The following is a 19135-nucleotide window of genomic DNA, read 5'->3' as shown; positions in this document are numbered from 1 at the left end:
TGTCTGATTGGAGAACAGAATCCTGGATTTGTAGAAATTTGGAGTGGGCTGAACCAATAAACCTCCACATACCTCAGATACCCTGGGACTCGTTCTAAAAAGAGAGCCAGAAACCAGTATGCAGTGTGGGTCAGGGCAGAGATAGGCGTTTTCTCCAATGGGGGGAAAGAAAAAATTTTACAAAAGGAACAAACCTGGAGTTCCTAGGAGCCCACGGTGATCTCTTTATAACATACTCTAGATAGCTTTTACCCCTAGTACAAGTTTCAAAATGACAGTTTTCTACTTTGATATTAGCTTTTATTATTTGCTTCAACTGACATTTTCTTAATATTAGATGTAAATGTATATACTGAATTTTTATATATATTACATAATTTAGTAATTAGAGAGTTTATTTTTCTGAAAAAAAATCAAGCCCCACAGCTGGATAGTATATTTTCATGGTTTTCTCAGTTAACCTTCATAGAGAAAGGTTCAGTTAGAGTTTTATGCTACCCTCAATGATGCCTGCCGGTAGCAGCTAAGCTGGGGTTAATTCCCAAAGTGAAATAAAGTAGTCTCTGGGCAATATGCCCTACAAATCTAGCTTAGTTGGTGATTACAAGTTTCATACACATTATCTTCTTTTTTTCACTCAAACAAATAAATATAGCATTTAAATATCAGGCAAATTTAGAGAAATTTGTTTTTGTTCACTTATTTAAGGCTGACTAAAGGGCTCAGGTGAATTCACAAAAAAATTAATATACATTTGCCCAACAAATATTTAGTGAGTACTTTCTTTTTCTAGAACTGTGACGGTTCAAGATGTAATATATTTCTATATTAGGGTTCCTTTTACTTTTTTACAAAATTAAACTTATATCTCAGGAAGTATTTTAGGATGAAATGAATAAAATAATAAAAGTATTATATATTTAATTTATTATTATTTTTTTTGCACGAGGAACTTTCTGATAAACCCAGGAGATTGCAGGAATTGAAGAATAAAAGGAAGGATGAAAGAAATGGTAAGGGGGCATTGACTAGATCTTTGTGGAAATGCCATTTTGTTCCACTGGCATCAGCTTCCTGGGTAGCTCAAATAGCTCTACAATCTCAAGATTGATGGCTTCCTTGTGTTCCTTTCACTTAGAATAACAGTGAGTCATTGGGCTCAGCTCCAGCTTTAAGCAGAACTTTGGAAAGAACGTTTCTTGTAGGGTTTTGTCATTTTGCTAACGAATCACGTGGAGCTCTCTTATGGTTAGAGGGCCCTCAATTAGGAAGGATATTGGACCAGTTGGATAAAGGAGTTTAAGGAATCAGTGACATTGCTCGTAACTGAGGTTATAGACTTGTAGAAATGTATTCACTCTGTACACAATCTAGGTGATACATTTTTAAAAATTATTTCTAATCCTGGAGCTGTAGGAAATAGTAACTGGAGGGCTGAGGGAGTTACATTGCCACTGCAGTGTGCATGCCCTTGTAAAATCCTCCCCTGAAAAAGCAAATTGGACTTTTGGGTTCATCCCTCTTCTTGACAGACTTAGTGAGCTATATTGATAATGGCATTTTGTTTTTATAAAAATATTCGTTATTATGCAAAAAGGCAAAACTCCTGGTGGACAAATAAACATCGCCAATCTTGAGGAGATTCCTTCTGAGGCCATTCTATTACCTTCAGATGTTGGCCATTCCTTGGAGGTGGTCTTGACAAGAGACTAGACCAGTCTCCTTTCCCTTTTGAGTAACCACGTCATGATAGATGTGATAATCTTCTAATCTTTTTGGAGTTCTGTTCATCTTCTGAGGCTGTTCTATTATCTTCAGATGTTGGCCATTCCTTGGAAGAGATTTTGACCACAGACTAGACCATACTCCTTTCCCTTTTATGTAACCAACAACGTCATGATAGATGTGATACTCTTCTAATCTTTTTGGAGTTCTGATGAACACCTTTCCCCAAATAACTCTGAGCTCTATTTGTCAGGTGACCATGTGTACTAGTCTGTTCTCACACTGCTATGAGGAAATACCTGAGACTGGGTAATTTAGAAAGGAAAGGGATTTAATTGACTCATAGTTCTGCATTGCTGGGCGGGGAGCAGGGGGAGGTTCTTAGGAAACTTAAAATCAAGGTGGAAGGCAAAGAAGAAACAGGCACCTTCTTCACAGGGCAGCAAGACGGAGTGCTGAGCAAAGGGGGAAGCCCGGTATAAAACCATCAGATCTTGTGAGACCTCACTCACTGTCATGAGAACAGCATGGGGGAAACCATCCCTGTGATGCAATTATCTCCACCTGTTCTGCCCTCAATGTGAGAGGACTGTGAGGATTATAATTCAAGATAAGATTTGGATGGGGACACAGAGCCTAACTATATCACCAAGGTTCCCCAAAGTGGCCCTTACTTTGGCACAGAAAGAACTGGAACAAAGAACTATCTGACCACAAGGCTCTGGACACAGAACTGCCCAGAAATGTGTGAATTGGAGATCAAGCTTTGGCTAATGGTTTTTTCATTAGCCAAAGTTGAAATTCAAAAGGGGTTTGTTGTCACAGATGGCATGGATAAACCTGGAGGATATTATGTCAAGTGAGATAAAACCCAGTCGCAGAAGGACACATACTATGTGATTCCACTTACATGAGGTATCTAAAATAGTCAGACTCATTGAAGTTGTCAGGGATTGGGGGTGGGGAAAATAGGGAGTTTGTCAATTGGTATAAAGTTTCAGTTGTCCTGGATGAATACGTTCAAAGTATCTGCTGTAAAAAATACTGCCTATAGTTAACATCATGGTATTGTGTACGTCAAAGAGTGTGTTAAGAGGGTAGATCTCATGTTAAGTGTTCTCACCACAAAATAAAAGAAAAACAAATACAAATGAACAGGAACTTTTGGAGGTGTCAGATATGTCTATATTACCTTGATTGTAGTGATGACATCATAGGTGTTTCCATATGTCCAAACTCATCAAATTATACACATTAAATACATGAAGTTCTTTGTGCATTATTTATACCCCAATAAGCTGTTAAAAATAAATATTTAAGAAAAGATATTAGTTGAATGAATAAATGAATTAATGAATTCAGTAGCCATTGATTATAAAGAGTCAGATTTTGTGGCAGGTCCCTGGAATACAGAATTAAAGAAGACAGTCACCAACATCAAGAGAAAGTGTCTGAGACACACATAAAAATGCATAATTACAGTACAGAGTGTTCGCTGCTAAAATAGATGCTGACTGTAGAGCACTGAAGAGTAAGAGTAACAGCCCAGTGAATCAGGAAATAATGCCGCGGGAAGGAAATTTTGAGCTGGCATTTGGTCTTTTAATTAAGGCAACATTAATTCCACCATATCATTACTTTCAAATTATTTCTATGTTACGTCTCTCAATTGCTTTTGTAGGCTAACATATTGGCTAGGAGTTAAGCCATGGCTTTAAAATGCATTCTGATGTGATTGTATTCATTTACCAGTTGAAGAAACATTATTGATACCGTAGTTTATTTTCTGTTACTTTCCAAATTTTTAAAACTTTGAAAATCACCCAAACTATATCAAGAAATCTATAGTATGCCTATAAACTTAGAATATCTAACAAAAGACATCTATTGTTTTAACATAATCATCCTTTCCTTTTTCTGATATCTTATATTTTCCTGGACCATCATGCACTTCAGGTTTTAAAATACATTTCCATAGAGTTGAGACAGATGATTTTAATTTGCTTGCTATGATTCATTCTCATTACCAATTATAATTTTGTGATTTTGTGCTTTTTCCTGTATTTTTAAGTTCATGTTTATTTTTTCAAAGAACAAAGTTCTGCATATATTTATAGAAGTTATTGTTTTGCTTTATTAATTTCTGCTTGTATATTTGTTATTTCTCTCCTGCCAGTATATCTTGGTTGGTTTTGCTTATTCTTTTTCAAACTTCTTATGTGGAGTACTTACTTCCTTTTTTAAAAAACAAATTCTTTTTAAGTTTCCAGATTCTTTTGTGAGCATAGTTTTAGCCATTTTCCATATTGTGTAATTTTTATGCTTTTACTCAAAAAATTTTATTTATATTTATTTGTTGCTGTTGTAAAGGTGTTGGTTCATTCTCATCAACATTGCTGATATTCTGATGGTTCATATTGGCCAGAATGGTTCCTCTCCTTACAGTAGGTAATCTGCAGCCTCACTGGCTCACTGGGGATTACAGGGAGGGGTGCGAGCTGAGCCCAGGGTGGGGACGCTGACTCTTCAGGCAGGCAGCCTGCCTGTCCTGTGTGAAAGAGTCATGGGTGGGTGAGGCACCAGCGAAGCAGAGTTGGCAGAAACGGCCTCACGGTCTTTTATTTTTCCCCATCCGTCAATGACTCTCCACCCATATTTCCAAGTTTCAGGTTAAAGTGTTTTCCTCTCAATTTTTGTCATGAATTTGTAGTGTTGTTTCATATTATTATAAATTACGGACTGTTTCACTATGACTTATTTGAATTTATTGAAAGTTTTTGTTATATTGCCTAATTTAGAAAATGTTTTAATGACATTCATAAAAGGCAAATATCTTCTTTATTAAATGTGCTATTTCATTCTACTTATTAGTTATTAATATAAATAAAACTACATCATTTTGTCAAAATTTTCAAGTACTTCTGACCTGCCTGTCGTATATTCTCAAGGTATATGAAAACTCTTTGAAAGAATCAAAAGACTACGCAGTCCAGGACCACTGAAGAATATTTGCCAGCACTCTAAAGATTTTAAGAGGTTTTGAAAGCAGAAGGATTGGCGTCCAAATAATTTTTGAGTGATTTGAGGTTAACAAAAATTAAAAATCATTTTTTTCTGAGTTTCCAAAGGTCTTTAATATGTTAGCATGAATTGAGTATCTCTAAGATATAGCGTTTTAATATAAGTTTTCCAAACTAATTTTGTCATGAAAAGTTGTTTTGTGGGACATCTCAAGTAAAGTGACTGGATTTCATTGGAAGTTTTTAATAAGGCAATAGAAGCGAAGAGACCTTTCCAAAGCTGTGAACTTAATTGACAAACTTTGGATCTGGTGTTTTGGCAGTGCCAGTAGTTCCATATCAAGTGTATCAATAATTAGCTAAATATTGCCCATCAAATTACATGGAAAGAGAGTGAAACAACTTAGTCAGCAGTCTGAACTGGATCTAGTCTAGCAATCTATTAAATTCCAATTGATAGCCCGTATCGTGGTGGCTCAATTTTTTCAAATGCTTCTGACCGACTGTAGGATATCATCCATAAGTGAATTTTCTTTCCACACTATAACTGAAAATTCATTCATTCAAGTAAATATTAATTGAGCCCCTGTGACGTCTCAAGCTCTGTCAGTATTAAACATGGCAGTTTATGCTCCCTTCTTGGAGCTCATATGCTTCTTTAGAGAAATAGACAATAAATAGGAAAATATAAAAATTAAAAAAGTTATGAATACAAATTATGTTTCTGGTGGGTTACTTCAGATTGGCAGACATGGAAAATATCTCCAGATGCAGGAATGTTCTTTGAAAACGGTATTTTAATTTTGCTCTTGAATTAGTCCACTTCTTCTTGATGCTGATACTCAAGCAGCTGTTTCCTAATGACTGGGTACAGAAAACCTCACCATGCTGGCTGATGGCCTCAGATCAAGCATAAGAGCATGAGGAGGTTCAGAAAATTGTTTGGCACAAATGGGTAATAAGTAGACGCAGTGTCTGTTTCACCTGAAGATGAGAAGTAATAGTTCTATTTAGGGAATATTTTTGATTCTCCCTTGTTCAATGGGGATAAATGCTGCCTTAATTTTTAAATTGACATGTGAAATTGAATTTACATGGAAACATATGTTTACTACGGGGAAAATTAATCATTTGAACGGGTACCTAATAGAGCCTTTAAAAAAAAAAATAAGAGTGGGGTTTCACTATGTTGCCCAGGCTAGAGTTGAACTAACAGGCTCAAGTGATCCTCCCACCTGACCCTCCCAGGTAGCTAGGATTACAGGTGCCTGCCACCATGCCCTGCTAATTGAGCTTTTCAAATGATCTGTCATAACAAAAATATCTCTGTTTGCCCTGCGTGCTCATGTCATTTAACATTCATCATGTGGCCCTGATTAAGTTGAAATCAGACTTTAATATATATTTTCAAAAAAGGGTAAAAGAACATACATTAAAGCACATTTCAAGATCGATCTATCTGTATATATATTAGATCTTACACAATTGTCATAAAAAAGTACACGAAATTGCACTCCAGTGTAAAATTCTATGTCACATTGTTCTCTGTTTTAAACTTTTCACAAGTAATTGTTACTGGCACTATTGTTTTTGAGAAGAAAAATGCATTTATAAAGGAAGGCACAGTATACGTAAGGTTTTGATTTGCAAAAAGCCATGTGCAAATATCCTTTCTAAATATATTAAACATTTGGCCCCAGGCAAATAATATTTTATAGGACGGAGGAAATAGAGAGAGTTAATATTTTTATAAATATACAAGAAGCTGTCTGATCTTGAGTCACTTTAAATCCTCATTTTGCTTTTAATGAGTAAAAATGTTCTTCAAATAGTAATTTATAATTTGTATTTCTTCTTTTGTGAATTTTCTGTCAATACATTTTGTCAAATGTTTTCCCACTATTGGGATTCATGTCGTTTCTTTTTATTTGACAAAGCTCTACTTTGCCATTTCTGTCACAGGTTGTAAATATTTATACAAATTATAATTTGCTGTTTGGTTTCTTTACATATTTAACCCATTTGAGTAAATAAAACTAAGGAAGCTCTAAAATGTAAGGTTATTTTATGTTACTAATTATGATTTCTGCCTTTAAATTTGTTAAAGAGCCATCTATGTGTTCTTCTATTTCTTTTAGGGTTTCATATTTTACATTTAACATTTACTGTGCAGAAATTATTTTATCTTTTCTCCAAATTGTTCACCAGGATACATAAGCTTATTATTCTCTTTGTATATTTGTGTATTTATTGATTTACTAAATAGTAAATAGTTTTGCTATATATATTATACATGTATTATGCATATATATTTCATGTAAAATAATATATGCATTATTATCCCACTCTTTTTTTTGAGACAGAGTCTTGCTCTGTTGCCCAGGCTGGAGTGCAGTGGCGCAATCTCGGCTCACAAGCTCCGCCTCCCGGGTTCACGCCATTCTCCTGCCTCAGCCTCCCTAGTAGTTGGGACTACATACACCCGCCACTACGCCCGGCTAATTGTTTGTCTTTTTAGTAGAGATGGGGTTTCACCGTGTTAACCAGGATGGTCTCGATCTCCTGACCTTGTGATCCGCCTCCCTTGGCCTCACAAAGTGTTGGGATTACAAGCCTGAGCCAACGCGCCAGGCCAATCCTCACTCTTTCCTGACTTATAAAATCCTTTTTATGAAATTTGTTTTCTTTAATATATTCCATTATTCATAAGCAAATGTTATTACTATTTTAATTAGTATATCTTTATAATACTTTTTAATTCTTGATACTTTTTAAGTCCTACCTTAAAAGTCTTTACGAAATTTTTTACCTTAAAAGTCTTTACAGTTTTTTTGTTTGTGTGGTGGGGGCGGTGGGGGCGGGGGGGACAGAACAGAGTCTCGCTCTGTCGCCAGGCTGGAGTGCAGTGGCCCAGTCCCAGTTCACTGCAACCTCCACCTCCCAGGTTTAAGCAAGTCTGCTGCGTCAGCCTCGCAAGTAGCTTGAACTACGGGCACGCACCACCACACCTGGCTAATTTTTGTATTTTTAGTAGAGACGGGGTTTCACCATGTTGGCCAGGATGGTCTTCATCTCTTGACCTCCTGATCTGCCTGCCTCGGCCTCCCAGTACCAATTTTTTTTTTTTTTTTTTTTTTTTTTAGCTAAACTTGTACATTTATTTTTAAAAATAAACTCAGATTATATGACAAAATTTCCTGCAACTCATAGTAATTTTTTTCTCTAGTTATTCAAGAATTCTTTGTATATTTCTAAAAAATAATTTTACTCTTTACCTAATGATGTAATAAATTATAGTTTTGGATTTATTGTAATAAATTATCTTTGCATTACTATAAATATGCTTTTTTGATCATGGGTCCAGGTAGTAATATTGCTGGTAAGCTCTAAAGTATTTTACATTTATTTACATTAGATTGGTCACAGTTTTCTATGTTTTGGTGCTATAAATTTCTGATATACTGGTTGCAATTGATTATAAATATGATTTGAAACTCCCAATATTTACCCTTTATGAATCATTATATAGCATGGGTATTATAAATGGACTTTAGTAATGCAAGAATTTATTTTTAAATTGATATTGACACTTGTTTTAGATATATTCTTTGACCACTAATTTTTTCAATATCTAACATTTATTTTCCTATTCATGTTTCTAATTACTCTTAATTTAATTTTAGTTGTATATTGTGAATTTCATTGATATAGTCACATATATTAGTATGAAGTCATAAGTTACTTCTACAAATGTATGTTTATTTCCCCCATTAACATTAATTTTTAAATTAAGATTTTTCTGTTTTTGCTTGATTTGTTCTTTTCTTGTTTATCCCCCAAAGAACAACATTTTGGTTATATTCACAAACACCAATCTTTTAGTTTTAGGTTTTAATATTTTAATTTTACTTTTCTGAATTTATATTTTCTTGTTTTTTGTTTTGTTTTTTGCATTTTTTAAGTTTTTCTTCATCCCAAGATTTTATATTGCTGGATTCAATTTGCTGATATTTTGTGGGAATTTTATGTTGAGGTTCCTGAGGGATATTCATCTACAGTTTTATTTTTTTCAATGGCCCTTTTGCTTTCTGGGTAATTTTGGTCTCATAACAAGAGTTGGTAAGCATTCCCCCTTCTCACACTTTCTGGAAGAGCTTGTGTAGAATTGGATTATTTCTTCCTTAAACGTTTGGCAGAATACACTAGTGAAACAATCTAGGTTTGGATTTTTCTTTGTTGGAAGTAACGTAGCAACTTCTACTTTGTTTTAATTTGATTATTCTCTAATATCTAAGCTTGCTTTTTTATTTTCAAACTTTCTGGATCATTTCTTCTTTCACTTATTCCTTTTTAGATCCCATGCAATTGGTTTTGACTGATTGGTTTTTATCTTAATCTCATTATTTTCCTATTTTACCAAATAAGCTAAACTGTTTAGCTATTCAAATTTACTGTCATAACTAATTATATAGTCTTATTTTGTCACTTTTTTTTACTTTAATATGTATCTGCAATTGATTCCTTAGATTTGTGTGTTATGTCATATAAACTGTTTTCTTTCACTTGGTTATATCTAATTATTTGGAATTTTCATCACATTTTTAATTATCTCACTATCTTTGTTCATTAAATATTGCTACAACTAATTAGGTGTAATATTTAATTCTCAGAGTCATAACAGTAGCATAGTTTAACTGCTTATTGCCTTCTTGTTTTATGATAGAATTTTAATTTTTTATGTAATTATTGTTAAATTATACTTTCTGTCTTATTTCTTTAAAGAAATACTTACAACACTTGGATTTTTTCTTGAGATGGAAGCTTGCTCTGTTGCCCAGGCTGGAGTGCAATGGTGGATCTCGGCTCACTACAACCTTTTGATCAAGCCATTTGATCAAGGGTTCAAGCCATTCTCCTGCCTCAGCCTCCCAAGTAGCTGAGATTACAAGCATGCACCACCAGACCAGGCTAATTTTTTATTTTTAGTAGAGACAGGGTTTCATCATGTTGGCCAGGCTCATCTCAAACTCCTAATCTCAAATGATCCGCCCACCTAGGCCTCCCAAAGTGCTGGGATTACGGCATGAGCCACCATGCCTGGCCCACATTAACTGTATTTCCTGATGCTTAAATCTATATTTCAATGGTTTTAATGCTTTCTTTCAGTTGCTTTATGTTGCAATACTCCATTACATTCTATTTTTATTTAATAAATCTCATTTCTGTAATATATTTTGAGTACTTTACTAATATGTAGTTGGTAAATAGTAACGAAGACTTTCTTATGTGATAATTGTTTCTTCAGGTGCCAAGTCGCATGAACCACAAATTAGCTCAGCATATAATTTCTGGCAATAACTTTTTATCACTGAAGTTCTGTAGATTTTGAACCATTACTGGGATCTTACATTATGGGAAAAAGTCTGACATGAGGTCAAAGTGTCTTCTTTTGTGAATAAATTGATTTTAACACTTGATGTATGTACCAGTGAAAGTCTCTAGAGCATAGTAAACCCTCTTAGCTTGTATTAATATTTAGGCCCCCATATAGGAATATTTTCTTCTATTATATTTGATTATTGTCTTTTTTTAAAAAAATTGGTTTTGCCCAAGGAACACCAGTGATCCATCTGTATGTTTTTGTTTGGGCTATCCACCTTATCTATTATAGCCTTTATTATTTGTGTGATTTGTTCTTAATAATCTATATTCTACAGGATTTTTTTCAAGTCTTTCATCCATAACATGGTTTTATTTTTTCTTCTATTTCTTGTTAAGGACTAGTATTATCTAGTTGTTTTTCTTTTTAATCTCAAGCTATTTTTTTTTCTTCAACGAATGTTTGACTGCCTTCTATTGCACTAGGAACACCGGTGAACAAAAAGATCAAACATCCCTGCACTGAGGAAACTTATATTCTGTGGCTAGAGAGAGATTAAAAAAACATACATATGTAATATATCAGACGATAGTACTTAGGAGAGAAAAAAGTAGGTAAGAAATCTGGGGAGCGTTATGACTGGAGATTGGCCTCATTCAAAAGGTAAATTTTGAGCAAAAACTTGAAGGAGTTGAGAAAACAGTGTGATAAAATTATCTAAATAAAGAGCATTCCAGATAGAGGGACAAGGAAAAATGTTTCAAGATGGGATGGTATCTAACTTGTTCCAGTGATAGCAAGAGGCCAGGGATTCTGGAGCAGGAAGACCAAAGGTAAGAGTGATATGAGAACAAAGAGTAACAGAGATGCTGACTGTGTAGGGCTTTCTAAGGCACAGTAAGAATGTAGCTATCTAGCTATCTAGCCATCTAGCTATCTCTCTGTGTCCCCACCTGTCACTCACCCTTGAAAGGTAAATGAGATGTGATATTCTAAAATAGTGGGTATGAATTCTCCTTGTGTCCCCTCAAAAATGATCAAAATGCTACTGGAATTCTCTCTTAAGCTAGAGCACTGATAAATCATCAGACTAAAAAGAACGTGGTAGGAGCTAGAACCATGAATCAACCCAAGTGTTTACCTCTACATGGCTGTTTCTTCACTGTTTTTGTGGAAGCTCTGTACCAAGGACAAACTTTCCATTTGTGTCCAGCCTGAAATTATGTTGCATGGTGAGACGTATCTCTTTCCAGGTCTTGTTGTCTGCCTTAGGAAATACCTTCAGTAGCATGAAGGATAAGCTGTGTCCCAGGGAAACCCTATTATTCCCAAGTTTGGAGTGGCCACTAACTGCTGTTGTGGCAAAGCAGTCTCCTCAACCCTCAACCCATATTCTTCCTTCACTTGGTCATTCAAGTTAAGAGCTGTGTTTAAATTTACTTTCTTCATTTCCAGTGTCATTGTACTTCCTTCAAAGGAGGAAGAGCAAAAAATTGTCTTTTAGTGTTTTCCATAATTGTAGGAAGAACTCTTAAAGCTTGTGTAATGTTTATTCTTAAATTTTATGTTTTCTGGATGGTATCTTCCAAAATTTACAGCAATATCATTTAGATGTTTAAGTTGAATTCTGTTATATGAATGTGTGTATGTTTAGAGAGATGGAGGGTGGTAGAGAAAGCAATATAAGGATAGGTAGGCATCTGCATAAAAGTGTATTCGTTTTCTATTGCAGCATAACGAATCAATATTATTTTAGTGGCTTAGAGCAACACATATTTATTATTTTAGAGTTTCCAAAGGTTGCAAATCTGGGCCAGCTTGGCTGGGTCCTCTTAGCTGCTTTGTGTCCTGTAAAGCTGTAATCAAGGTCTTTATTAGGCTGCATTCTCATCTAGTAGCTTGATTGGGGAAGAATTGCTTCTAAGCTTATTCAAATTGTTGGAAGAATTCATTTTCTTGTGGCTGTATGAGGGCACCAGCTCTTTAGTGGTTGTTACCTTTATGCCAAACTCAGGTCCTAGAGGCTTCCCATAGTTTCTTGATATGGGAAGTGTGGCTGCCTACTTCATTAAGGCTACAAGATGAATCTCTGACATCGAGGGAGGTCAAATCTTTTCTCGGGGACCTTCACCTAATAAGGCTCTTCCAGAAAAAATGTCCCTTTTGATTAATCACAAATAAACTGATTTGTGGACTTTATCCGTCTTTAAAATCTCTTTATCTTTGCCATTTTCTATTGGCCAGAAGGAATTCACAGTTCTCATCTCCACTTAAAGGAAGGCATTTTTCAAGGCTTAAATACCAGAGAAAGGAATAGTAGGGGACTTAGAATTCATCCTACCACATCAACCCACAATTGTCCCCAGATATATCTTAAAATATATGTATTATTTCATATATCTAAAATTAAAATTTAATTTTAAGTTAAATAGTGGAAAATATTTTAAGAAGACATCAGCTTATTTTTCATAGCAAAATTTAATAATTATGTATACTTTTCAAAACTTCACTCAACTTTCTAAAATAAAACATTTTATTGAAAATATACTCATCAACTTCCATGAAATACTTATGGACTATTCTAATTTTATTTATTTAGTACTCTGACGGTTTCATCATCTAACTTATTTTTTCAGGCTAAATTCCAAGTACGCTGTCTCCATGCTTCTCAAAACATACATTATTTTCCAGAGCATAAAAACACAGCACTAAAAGAATAATCCATTGCAGATTTGCCTGCCTGCCTTCCTTCCTTCCTTCTTTCTTTCCTTCCTTCCTTTCTTCCTTCCTTCCTCCTTTTTTTCTCTTTCTTTCTTTTCCTTTCTTTCTTTCCCAATCTTACTCTTGTCACCAGGCTGGAGTGCAGTGGTATGATCACAGCTCACTGCAGCTTCAACCTCCCAGGCTCAAACAGCCATCTTACCTCAAACTCTTGAGTAGCTGGAACCACATGCACACACCACCATGCCCAGCTAGATTTTCTTGGCTGTTGTCAAGATGAGGTCTCCCTCTGTTGCCCAGGCTGGTCTTGAACTCCTGGGTTCAAGCGATCCTCCCACATTGGCCTTGCAAAGTGTTGGGATTACAGGCATGAGCCACCACACCTAGTCTATGCATTAATTTCTAAAAAACAGTTTATCTAAGTATGTTGGGTTTTTCTGTTGTTTGATTTTGGTTTATTTGTTTTTACCCTGTGACTCTACTGGGTCATTGACTATTCTTTTATATACTCATTTTGAAATTTTGAGAAATGAGAATAGACAATTAGGATAAGATATGAAAATCAGTAATATTTGTATGAACTTTGACAAGCAGAGGAAAGATGATAAACTACTTTTTTCATAAGTTCGCCTTCCCTTTCCCATATTGTGCTTCAAGAATCATTCAACATTATAAGCTGAATTACTACTTGTCTTTTTAGACACCTAATAAATGCATGAATAAAAAGTTTTATAGTGGTCTTTGTCATATTTTAAGAATGGAAGCAAGAGACAAGAACAGAATATATGCTATCCAGGTTCTTAATTTATCACCAACTAGGATTGCAATAGAATCTATTATTTGCCAGGAAAACCAATGTTTTTAGAAGTCAAAAACAGGTGGACCGCTAGAAGTCTCCCTTTGCAAAAGTGGTAGAAATTGCCCCTGATTCAAGTCAGCTAATACTAGTAAGACTTTTAGAAGTAACTGGCTTCAGGCACACCCCCCTGATCTGTCTATTGTTCTGACTTGCCAGCAGGAAGGGTGCAGGAAGTTATGGTGTTCATTAAGAAAAGTGCCTTTCAAACCTCCGTCGACTCTAGCCTCAAGTGAACTGACTGCAAGCTTGTCTGTTTTAATGTTGCAAGAGAACAATTTTTGTAAGAAAAAGCAAACAACTTTAACAGCAGGTGGCTGAAGCATAGCCTTCAGAAAGCAGTTAAGAACCATTTTTGTCTGTGAAATAAAACATGGTTGTGAGCGATGTTATTTGCACTTATTGATTCAGTGAAAGAAGTCACCTTATGTTTAATTCAAATTGCAGTCCTGACATGGACGGGCTTAAAACAATCATGTTTTACAAATCCATTTGTTTAAATGATTCTCTTGTTGGCTGTTCACACTGTGCCCTGTGTTGTTATATTATCACTCACTGCAAGTGCTATTTAAAGAAGTGGGAAGCCAGCAATACACATTGCTTTAGGGGGCAGAGATTATACTTAGTAGAATAAGGCAAAACGTAGTAGGTGAGTGTTAATTTCACAATGCATCTTTGTATTTCTTCAGTCTGCTTCAATTGTTACTCTCCCTTTCTGTCCCTGTTGGTGGATTTAGTGTGCTCCCATATATGCAGTTATGATGACCGTATTTCTTTTTTTTCTTTTGGGGTTAAGATGCAGTATAATACACTACAAAATAGTTCAGTAATTTGTCTTTTAGTTCTATCTATGTTGGGCATCACAATGCTTTTCAAAATCTCAGTTTCATTCTTTAGATGCCAAAGCTCTGTACTGGATGAAAAAAAGTGCTTGTCAAAACACTGACAAGATGCGGTAGACCATAATTCTCTGCAGCCCAATTATTCTTACCATTTAAATTAGGAAAATCTCCTTGAAATTGCTGAGAAATTGCTGTAGATTGAGTTTTGGCCGATTTTACGGAAGTAACTTTGATCATGGGAACATCCATGGAAGCTCTTCTGATTGCATTTGTGAAGTTCTCCAAATATGAGTGCAGAGAAAGGTTAAATAAACTCCCTCAGATTTTAAAAATTAATAAGTAAAAGTGAACCTTGTTTGTATGTGTTTTAAAATTCCAGTCAGAGGCCGAGCGCGGTGGCTCACGCCTGTAATCCCAGCACTTTGGGAGGCTGAGGCGGGCGGATCATGAGGTCAGGAGATCGAGACCATCCTGGCTAACACGGTGAAACCCCATCTCTACTAAAAATACAAAAAATTAGCCAGGCATGGTGGCGGGCACCTGTAGTCCCAGCTACTCGGGAGGCTGAGGCAGGAGAATGTCATGAACCCGGGAGGCGGAGCTTGCAGTGAGCCGAGATCCCGCCACTGCACTCCAGCCTGGGCAACAGAGCCAGACTCTGTCTCAAAAAAAAAAAAAAAAAAAAAAAAAAAAAATTCCAGTCAGAAAGGATAGCTGATCCATGTGCATGGAATTAGGAACCCTAGACTCATGATAGCTGGTAAAATTGGAAGGAGCCTGATATGAAGTCCCAATGTTAGTTAAACAGGGAAGAGCACCAGGAAAGAACCTGCATTGTACAGATAAAACTGAGTGAATATTAGGTACAGAATTCAGATTGAGGAAGCATCCACAGTTCCCTAGAATGGTGCTTCCTTGCCTTCTCTTACTTCTTTTTTTCCTCTTGTTGGGTCAAAGGCATCAGTCCCCTGGAGCCCAATAAACCCGAGAAAAATCATATATGTACAGCTTTTTGAAAAAGCAGTGGCTTTAGTGTCAGATAAATCCAAGTTTGTGTCCTAAATCTTCCACTTCAGTAACTGCTTGGCCAGCCCTTGGCAATGGGCAAATTCCAAGAATCTCAGGTTCTTAATCTGTACAAACAGAGATAACATCTCCCTTACAGGTTTGTTGTGAAGAATTAAATAAAATAACTTCCTCAGTCACCCAGAGGAATGCTTTATTATTTGGCTTCTTTTGTTCCTGAATCTGCAAAGCTGAGAACTCAAGATTCTGGGGCTCACTCCTCATGAGACCTTGTCTTAGTGCCCTCCACGCTTGCCATGGCATCTGCATGCACCTACAGCAAGTCCCCATCATTCTCTCATCCATAGTTGTGTGGATCTAACAGTCTCTTTTGAACAATGAATGAGCTCTGAAGAAGTAAATGGAAGGCATAAGAAATATTCTAGCACTAGCAACAAATTTAACCTGAAATTCAGTTGTTTTCCTTGTTCTTCCTTTCATTGAGTAAATCATCTCTTAGCATCGCCAATGCACACGTGGATAATTGTTTTAGGAGACACAAAAATGAATCAGCACATGCTTGCAGTCTAGTAGATGAACTAATATATGTAAATAAGAAAATACCAAAGATGTGAGAAAATGTTAGGAGCCATAAGAGAAGTACTGATACATTTTATTAATTAGACAAAGTGATTTAATATTAATGTACCATGCTTCCTGGGAGACTAGAATTCTGAACACTGAACTTATATTGAAGAAATGAAAAATCATGTCATTAATATTATAGCCGATTGTTTCCATGTCTCACCAGATCTTTAAGAGGCAGGGCATTGAATTTTTCCTTGCTTAAACACCTCAGCATTTAGATCTTTGTATGTATCTTGCACATAATAGAAATCCAAAGCATAAATGAAGCAATGAATGAGTGAATGGAAAAAATGGGAATAAGAGGAAATTAATAAGGCAAAAATGAAGACAGTATAACCTTAATCAGCACAATTAGAAAAGATGTCCCATAATGTTTTTCCCCCAGTAAAAACTCACAAACTCATAACCTGTTCTAGGACTATGGCAGAATAAATCCTGGTTTTTATTTTCCAGGCAGCAAGTTTTAAAAGACAGGCCTTATTCTCATAGATTTGGCAAGATAATTGATATGCTCCTCAATAAGTTGTATAAACATAAATAAGTAGGTCTGTCCTCTATTACTGTATTATTAAATTTAGAGCATTTTCTGAAACTGCCTTATAACATTAAAAAATCCTATTTCATAGCCAATGTTAATACCCTACCTCTGATAATCTAAGTTTCAGTCAAATTGGAGAAATTAAAGTGACTCAAAATTGTAAGCATGTGGTTGTTACCCTGAAGACAAATATAGTTGTGACTGAGCATTCATTGTCTCTCAGCCAAAAGGTTGCCACTAAAATAAATTGAGAATGGAGATGTTGGCAGAGGTATCAAATGGATGGCTTACATGTTTGGAAAACCTCTGTTGACCCATAAGCATCTATCTTGACAGATGAGAATGAGAGTGAAAAGAATCTTGGCTCATGTAAAGAAAGGTGCCCCTTTGAAGTCAAATTGTAGGGTAACCTCAATACAGCTAGTAAATCAGGCCCAACTCTTTGGTTCTTTGAATTGCCTACCTAACTTCACCATGGCAATGCATGCTACAATACACAACTGTTACCAAGCTTCATTAATATTTTATAAGAGAATAATGAACATAAATGTTTAGAAGGATTACATGCATAGAATCAAATGAACAAATACATATAAAACATTTGAAACAGTGCCTGCACTAGTAAGTAGTCAATAAATATGGGTGCCATTATTAGTTAGACACACTTAAAAATGGTCACTTTAGTGAAATAAATGCTTTTCATTTTGGTTCTGATATTTAGTTAGTTAATATTAAGCCAGTCAGTTTTTAAGTGAAAATGTGAACTTTTTACAAATTGGAAACATAATAATATAATTAATATAATTTTATAATATGATTTTATATACTATACACTATAATTTTATAATATACCTTATACTTTAAGATTTCTTAAATTTATTTTACACTTACAATAACCATGTTAGGTGGGCAAGGAAAATTCTATTATGGCTTTTTTTTTCTGTAGAATTAGAGTCTATAGGATTTTGTAGGGTTTGGAATTTTGAAAAATTTAAATGAGTTATTCAAGTATATATGATTTTTTTTTTGTCCTTTAGGACCCAGCTAAGAAAATAGTACATATCTCCCAGTGACGCATCTAATGTTCTTTCCACCACTTAGCTCACCTTATAATGGTGCAGCAAAGCAGGAATTTCTGTTTATTTGTTTTGTTTGTAAGTGAAAAAGCAAAATGGTATAATAAAAAGAGCTTTTGGGGAAACTAGACCTGGTATTAAGTGATCTCCCTGCTACTGCAATAATAATTATGATCACCTACTGATTACTCCTTACAAGTGAGATAACTCATTAAAAGTTTAGTTGAGTTTTAGAACAATTCAAGAATGAAAACGCTGTTGATGCTCACATTTTACAGATGGGGGAAATAAACTGATCCTCAAGAATTTTTGTTTTTTTTGAGATGGAGTTTTGCTCTTGTTGCCCAGGCTGGAGTGCAATGGCGCAATCTCGGCTTACCTCAACCTCCGCCTCCAAGGTTCAAGCGATTCTCCTCCCTCAGCTGCCTGAGTAGCTGGGATTATAGGCATGTGCTACCACACCTAGCTAATTTTGTATTTTTAGTAGAGACAGGGTTTCTCCATATTGGTCAGGCTGGTCTCGAACACCCGACCTCAGGTGATCTGCCCACCTCGGCCTCCCAAAGTGCTGGGATTACAGACATGAGCCACCACACCCATCTTTTTTTTTTTTTTTTTTTTTTTTTTTAAATGGTAACTTTGTGAAAGTGAAGCACCTGGGGTGATCTGGATCACAAACTGGTTCTTACATTTTGCTATTGTGATTCCTATCAGACTGTATGCTAATGCTCATACAATGCAACCTGCCTCATTAAACGTTAGTTTCTTCATTTGTAACATGATAAAGACACTACTTGCTTTGCATGGTTGCTATGAACTATTACTTAAAAAGTGTCCAAATAACTTACTGCAAAGCCCTTCAATAGTAGAAATTCTAAAACCCTGGTTGCTCTATCATTACCTTCCGTGGATAACCATATTATTTGAATAAGGTATAAGCCACTTAGTGCTTTCAAAGATTCTTACATTTGGCTACATTGTGCAGTGATTAGTCAAGTTTTTATTTTATATTGGAGTAGTAACAGATGGACACATTTTGGTGCTATATGATTTTTAATATCAATTGTGAGAAAAATTGATGTGGACTCCAAGTTCTTAATTCTTCATTTTCATTAAGAAGGTCTCTTTAGATATAAACTTACCTATATAAGAGCCAAGGACTTTCCGAAGCTATGCTGAAAATAAACATTTTAATCATGAAGTTGTATAACTTCCACATTACTTGGCAGATTGTTGTCAAGCTTGTAGCTCTCATTTCTTTGTGGAATATGGTGGAATCAGAGCTGTTTCTAGATTGATGCATGTTTCTTTGATAAAGTATTAG

The sequence above is a fragment of the Pongo pygmaeus genome, chromosome 17 (genome assembly GCF_028885625.2).
Source record: "Pongo pygmaeus isolate AG05252 chromosome 17, NHGRI_mPonPyg2-v2.0_pri, whole genome shotgun sequence".
NCBI lineage: Eukaryota > Metazoa > Chordata > Mammalia > Primates > Hominidae > Pongo > Pongo pygmaeus.
The sequence above is the reverse complement of the archived record's forward strand: the minus strand, read 5'-3'. Positions refer to the sequence as shown.